Source organism: Talpa occidentalis, unplaced genomic scaffold (genome assembly GCF_014898055.3).
Source record: "Talpa occidentalis isolate TD23 unplaced genomic scaffold, MPIMG_talOcc4v2.1, whole genome shotgun sequence".
Lineage (NCBI taxonomy): Eukaryota > Metazoa > Chordata > Mammalia > Eulipotyphla > Talpidae > Talpa > Talpa occidentalis.
In genome coordinates, this window is record NW_026555331.1 from 54,989,367 (window position 1) to 54,997,337 (window position 7,971).

Consider the following 7,971-nt stretch of genomic DNA (forward strand, 5'->3'; position numbering starts at 1 on the left):
GAGTTCAGTCAAGTCTGGAAATCTGTATGTTGAAAGTCCTTCACAGATGATTCTAGTGGCCAAAGTTAAAGCCAATTCCTACAGTAAGAAGATTTACAATACTGGAATAAAGGGAAAGTTTGCTTAAAAATAGATTTTTTTATACATTGTTCTTAATTTGTACATAACTGTAGAAGCAATTGGCAAATAGGAAAGATTTCTACACTACTCTATGGTGTGGACATGCAGTGTATTAGAGCAGCTGCAATTGCCTTATAAATTATAAAGTAACATTTCATTTAAATTCTAACTCAAGGAAGATAAGGAACTGAGTAGTAACTGCAATAAATACCCCTGAATTCCTCCCCACCCCATTATTTAAATATATATATATTTGGAGACATCTAATTACTGATTGTAAGAGACCCCTAACTCTCCATATCCAGAGACACATACCTTTACACATAACCAGAGAAAATTATACCAAATGATATCCCCTGGCTGCAGCATTTTATTCACGGAGAATTTGTTAAAATACCAAATGCAGCCTTGAACAGGATGTGAATTAGAAAGAAAATGTAGCCTGAGAGGGCAATCTCTTTGATAATGCGGGGGGTGAACTGAATATGGAATCTGCTGTGGACTGAATTGTGTTCCATATTTCAAATGTCTCCAAAATGACTCTTTGGAGATGCAGTTTTTAAGAAGTTATTAAGGTTGGTAAAGAGGCTAAATCATCCAGAGAGGCCATCAATGGAATTTTCTGGATAACTACAAGTGAAGTGTTAAGTACTCTAGAAGTGCATAAATCATTCCACTGCAATAGTTGCATTTCTGGAATTCCTCATGAACACTTACATACTTTCAGAGCTTGTTTAGTGACTTAGCACTGTGTCAACTTGAGTTTCTGCAATTTCCTAATACACTATCCATAATCCTAAAGGAATCCCTTACAAATTGGAAGATGTCAACATTGTTTTCTTTTAAAATATATACCATTCATATGTAACTAAAGTCATCTAATTTTTTGAAATATTTAATAAAAATTTGAATTCATTATAGAGCTAATAACAATTTGGTCTTTATCTTATGTTATAATTATGTTTCCTCATGGCAGAAAAACTGGATTATAATTTGTTTTCATTTGCGGCTTTTAGAATTGTCAGTTCCAATTATACAAATTTAAAGTTTCCCTTTTAGACTAGTTAAATAAACTACAGTACATCCATCTAATGACATACTACATAGACATAATAAAGAACAAGGATGGGGCCTCCCCGGTGGCGCAGCGGTTGAGCGTTGGGTTGCGAAGCTGCCCGCGGCCTCTGCGACGCAGGTTCGATCCCCGGCTGCTCCCCGGCCACCGGAGGAGGGTCCCACATGGCGCGCAGACCTCTCCTGCCGCCCGCTGCGCCCCTCAGCAGTGTACTTTGGTCCTTCTGCCTGCTCTGCTCCCCGCTCTGGCTCTGGTGAATTCTCTCGCCCTCCCGCACTTCTGACTGTACCCAGTGCATGTATAAACAAACGAACAAAAACAAAAATAAATAATAAAAAAAAAAAAAACATGCCTCTATAAAGAACAAGGATGCTTTCAGTGTATCAATATGAAATTATGGTAAACACAAATTGAAGAGTAGTAGGCATAATATGCTAACATGGGCAAAAATGGGAAAGGGTAATTTATGTACACATGATACATGTGTATTTACATATATTTGCTTAGATTATCTTTGGAAGAAAACAGAGGAAGTAGAGAATTAGGTGTTCAGAGACAAGAGCTGGGATATACCATTGGTGACCATTTTATATATATTTTACATTAATCCTATGAAGGCATTGTCTATTGCAAAAATAAATTAAAAAAACATGTAGAACAGGGCCTCCCCGGTGGCGCAGCGGTTGAGCGCTGGGTTGCGAAGCTGCCCGCGGCCTCTGCGGCTCCGGTTCGATCCCCGGCTGCTCCCCGGCCACCGGAGGAGGGTCCCACATGGCGTGCAGACCTCTCCTGCCGCCCGCTGCTCCCCTCAGCGGTGTGCTTCGGTCCTTCTGCCTGCTCTGCTCCCCGCTCTGGCTCTGGTGAATTCTCTCACCCTCCCGTGCTTCTGACTGTGCCCAGTGCATGTATAAACAAAAACAAACAAACAAATAAATAATAAATAAAAACATGCCTCTATAAAAAAAAAAAAAAAAACATGTAGAACATAGGAAAAAATTAATGTTCCCCTTTCTTTTTAAACAAAGAGAATCTCTGTATTTTTTTTAAAAATTATTTGACTGGGAAAGGAGAAAACAATATTTCAGTTTTCTTCTTAGTCATTAGAAGTACCACAGAGAATAAATAAATTTCTCATTGTACCCTTTTGTCTGATGTTTTTATCTTCATAATAAAAATAGTAAAGTATGTAAATCCTTTGGAGACTAATACTTGGTTTTTCAAAGTGTTATCTGAGAACCAGTAGCATAAGGAGGTAACTAAAAAGCAAAATCCTTTTGCCCCACCCTAGACGTGCTGAATGAGAATAAGCACTTTATCAAGATTACCCCATCACTAACCCTGGGGAATGATGTGCACCTAAAAGTATGAGAAATAATTGCTCCAACAGCACTGGTGGATTTCAAATGAAAACAGTATCATATCAGAGATATGGTAGAGAGATAGAATAGGCTTTTCTGAAATTTGTTGAAGGATCAAAGGAAATCTCAGAAAGACCCTAGCAACTAAGGTCAAAAGGGAAATCCTAGTTCCTGGCTGGAAATAAAAAGGCAATATATTTTCTATTTAATCTGTGAAGAACTCAAGAATACAAACAAAAACTATGGTTGGAAGCCCCCAAAAGACGTATTCATTGGGTGTTTCAAAAGTCCAACCAAAATATACTAAAACTCTTGATAAACATCTATTCACTGTTAATCAAGTATCCCTGTTTCTGGTCTTTCCCCCCCATCCCACAACCACTGACCCAATTGCAAGAATGATTTTTCTGACACACAGGGGCACAGGGGTTAAAGCAGTGCTATCAAGCTATTGGTAGTCACTGCAGCACAAGTTCCATCCCCAGGCAGCCAGGGAGCTTAATCACATGGCGCAGCAGACCTCTCCTGCCTCACCCGCTGCTCCCCTCAGCAGTGTATCATTAGATCTGTCTGTTCTGCTCCCCTCTCTCTCTGGTGAGTCCTCTCACACACACCCCCACCCCCGCACCTCTGGCTTACACCCTAGTTCTTGTATGCATAAATAAATAAATCTTAAAAAAAAAAGAAATCAAAAGATAATCCTTATTCATGCACTGTAAGAATTAACATTATTAAAATGGCCATCTTATCCAAAGCAATATACCCGATTCAATGCAATCCCTACCAAAGTTATCAATGGCATTTTTGAAAGAAATATAACAAGCATTACAGAAATTCATAAGGAACCATAAAAACCCTGAATAACCAAAGCAATCCTGCCAAAAAGGAGGAAGAACAGTGGCATCACATGCCCAGAGTTCAAATTAAACTACAGAATTATAATGATCAGAAACAATATAGTAGCGGATTCAAAACAGACACACAGATAAAATTCGGACTGAACCCAGAAATAAACACACATTTCTATTGATAGCTAATTGATGACGAAAGGACTAAGACACACATTGGAGAAAGAAAACTCTCTTCAATAAATGGTATTGGGGGCCTCCCTGATGGTGCAACCTATGAAGCTATTCGCAGCCACTGTAGCATGAGTTCAATCCCTGGCCAGGGAGCTACCCACATGGCACAGCAGACCTTTCCTGACTTGCCCACTGCTCCCCTCAGCAGTGTATTTCAGTATGTCTGCCTGTTCTGTTACCCACTCTGTCTCTGGTGCATCTTCTCACCCCCACAGCCTGGCCTATACCCCAGTTCTTGTATATATACATAAATAAATCTTAAAAAAAAATAAATGGTAGGGCCTCCCCAGTGGCACAGCAGGTTGAGCATGGCACTGTGGGGCTGTCCACAGCCTCTGCAGCACGGGTTTGATTCCTGGCTGGCCAGGGAGAAACCCACATGGCGAGGCAGACCTTTCCTGTCTCGCCCAGTGCTCCCCTCAGCAGTGCTTTCAGTCTGTCTGCCTGTTCTTCTCCCCGCTCTGTCTCTGGTGAATCCTCTCACCCTCCCGCGCCTCTGGCCTGTACCCCAGCTCTTGTATAAATAAATGAATCTTAAAAAAAAAAGTCTTAAAAAATAAATAAATAAATGGTATTGGGAAAACTGGACAGCCACAGGCAAAAGAATGAAGCTAGATCACTATCTCACACCATATACAAAAATTAACTCAAAATGGAGGAAAAATTTGGAATTATAAAATACATACCAAAGCAAACAAAGGCAAAACACTCCACAATATAGGTTTCAGTGATATATTTATGGTTTGTCTCCAACAGCAAGAGAATCAAAAGAGAATATAAAATACTGGGACTACATCAAACTACAAAGCTTCTGCACAGTGAAAGAAACTATTGATAAGACAAAAAACACCCTGCTGAATGGGAGAAAATATGTAATACATATCTGACAGGGGTCTGGTATCCAAGTCTACAGAGAACTCATATAACTCAACAAAAGGAAAACAAATTGTCCAATAAAAAAATGGGGTGAAAGAGCTATATGCACTTCTCCAAAGAAAGCACAAAGATGGCCAATAGGCACATGGAAAAATGTTCCTTATCATCAAGGAAAAATCAAAACCAGAATGAGATACCATGTCACACTTGTGAGAAGAGCTTGCCCCTCTCTCTTTCTCTCTCTCTCTCTCCCTCTCTCTCTCTCTCTATATATATATATACACACACATATATATAAAACAAAGAAATATTGACAAAAATGTGGGAAAAAGGAAAACCTTGTACACCATTGGTGAGAATGTAGTTTGGTCCAGCCCCTATGGAAAACAGTACAGATATGTACTGTTCAGCAGTTCTGCTTCTAGGTTATCTATTCAAATAACACAAAAACACTGATTCAAAAGGATAAATGCACTCCTGTGTTCACTAAGGTACTATTTACAACAGCCAAGCCAAGGAAACAACCTAAGTGCCCAAAGACGGATGAGTAGATTAGGAAGATATAGTACATATATGCAATGGAATACTACTCAGATATAAAACTTGCCATTCGTGAGAACATGGATAGAACCACAGGGGTTTACACTAAGCAAAATAAATAAGACATGCCTTTAAAATGAATTGAATTGTAATTTATTTTTTATTTTTTATTTTTAAAGATTTGTTTATTTATGCATACAAGAACTGAGGTACGGGACATAGGTACAGGGGTGAGAGGATACACCAGAAACAGAGTGGGGAACAGAACAGGCAGACTAACCGCAATACACTGTTGAGGGGAGCACAGGCGAGTCAGGAGAGGTCTGCTGTGCCTTGTGGGTACCTCCCCGGCCAGGGAAGGAGCTCATGCTGCAGTGGCTGCGGGTAGCCTCATGGGTTGCATTTTAACCCCTTGCACCACCAGGCAGGCCCCGAATTGTAATTTAAAAGCTCCTAGAAAAAGAAATCTCTAGGCCCAGCTTTGAGGTGCTTATAGACTTAAGAGGAAAAAATAAAAACCAAAAAAAAAGAATCAAAACACTGAGTAGATAGTATGAGAAATGGTGATGGTAAGTGCTATAGGGAAAAGTTTAGCAGAGTGAGGGGGATAGAGGAGTGGTGGTTGTTTTCATGTAGTTAGAGGAGGTCTTACTTAGCAAATGACACTTGAGCAGAGAAGACCTGAAGCGAGTCATAAATTGTCTCAAGGAAAAGTATCCTCGGTAGAGGGAACAAGTGCCAACCTGTGGAAACTGAGTATGTGTCACCAATTCAGGGAATAGCATGGAAGCCAGTCTGGTTAGGACAGAGCAAGACAAGGAGAGAGTAGCAGCATTTGAGTGACTGTGGTGGGTACAGGGATTTGCATAGAGCATTGTAAGTCTATGTTAGGACACTGACTCTTACTCTGAATTAGTCGGGGAGTCATTGAAGGATATGGGATGAAAGAGAATCATTCTTTTCATCAATTTGTTGAAGTAATATTGGTTTTTATAACACTGTATATGATTTAGAGGTATAACATACACCCTTCAGGAGTATGTTACCACACTACACCCACCGCCAAGGCACCATAGTCCTTCACCATAGTTCATTGTGCCTCCTCCCCACTTTGCTCTTCCCTTTCTCCCTCCCTTTCTGATATCCTCAGTTCTACAGTTAGATTTCCAGAATTTGTTCTAGGTTTGGTTTTATCTCATCCTTTGCTTTGTTCCACTACATTCCACATATAAGTAAGTGACACCATCCGGTATTTATCTTTCTCCTTCTGACTTATTTTGCTTAGAGTAATCCCCTCAAGTTCCACCTAGCAAGAGTTTATTTATTTTAAAGCTGAGTAGTATTTAATTGTGTATGTATATATACCACATTTTCCTAATCCACTTATCTGTTTTGGGGCACTTAGTTTGTTTCCATAGCTTGGCTATTGTAAATAGTGCAATGAACACTGTAGTACATGAGTTCCTTCAAAGACATGTTTTTAATAAAAATTCCCATTTTAAATGTTTTGGTAAAATCTGACCCCTGTCCATTTAGTGGATAATATTTATTTATTTTTTAAAACTTTTTAAAAAGATTTATTTATTTATGCATACAAGTATTGGGGTATAGGCCAGAGGTGGGGGGCGGGGTGTGTGAGAGGCTTCACCAGAGACAGAGTGTGGAACAGAACAGGTGGATTGTTAGTCACTAATATTTAATACTCAGTTCAATGTTCTAGTTGTTAGGAGTTGTTTCAAATGAAAGAAAAGATGTAGACCTGCTTTAAAATAATTATTGCACAATATTGGTGGAAAAGTACATGAAAAGGCATGATAGAACAATGATTAAGAGCATTCATGGGCTTTGGCAACTTATATTTATATTTAGCTCTGTAAACTTAGGCAATTAGCCCACGTTCTCTAACATTTTTTTTCTTCAATTGGGGCAACAATAGTTTACCTCAGAAGCATAGGATCACACCTCTTCAGATGCATGTATTCACAACATACCAAGCACCCATAGTTCTCTACTATCGCTGAACCTTTACTTCTTCTCAAATTTATTTATTTTTATTTTTTAAAGATTTATTTATGCATATAAGATCTGGGGTGCGGGCCAGAGGTGCAGGGGAAGGGGATGTGAGAGGATTCATCAGAGACAGAGTGGGGAGCAGAACAGGCAGAATGACTGAAATACACTGCTGAGGGGAATAGCGGGCAAGACAGGAGAGGTCTGCTGAGCCATGAGGGTCAGTTCCCTGGCCAGGGATGGAACGCATGTTGCAGTGGCTGCAGATAGCTTCATAGTGCTGAGACTTAACCCCTGTGCCACCAGGGACATCCTATTTATTTATTTTAAAAAATTTATTTATTCATGCATACTAGAACTGGGGTGTAGGCATGAGGTGCGGGGGGGGGGGGCGGGGTGAGAGGTTTCACCAGAGACAGAGCAGGAAACAGAACAGGCAGATTGGCTGAAATATACTGCTGAGGGGAGCAGCAGGCAAGACTGGAGAGTTCTGCTGTGCTATGTGGGTCAGTTCCTTGGCTGACAAGGGATTGAACTTGTGCTGCAGTGGTTGGCAATAGGTTGATAGCACTGTATCTTTAACCCCTGCACTACTAGGGAGGTCTCCTTCTCAAATTTAAAAAGCGAAATAGAAACAGGCAAGGGAAGAGCACCGGGGACAGTGGTGATGGATCATGTGTGCTGTGGTGGTGGGAGAAATATGTGGACTATACCTGATGGGAGAAATCAAATACTGTCCAAAAATTAACAATGTAAGAAAATTTATAAACGAATAAAAAATAAAATAAAAGGAATAAAACATATACATCATTGAGTTGTAAGAACTCAATGAGTTAATACTTGTCAAGGATTTCTTACAAAGTAAACGCCTAATAGTCACTATCAAGAGTATGACTTTACAAGAAAAATT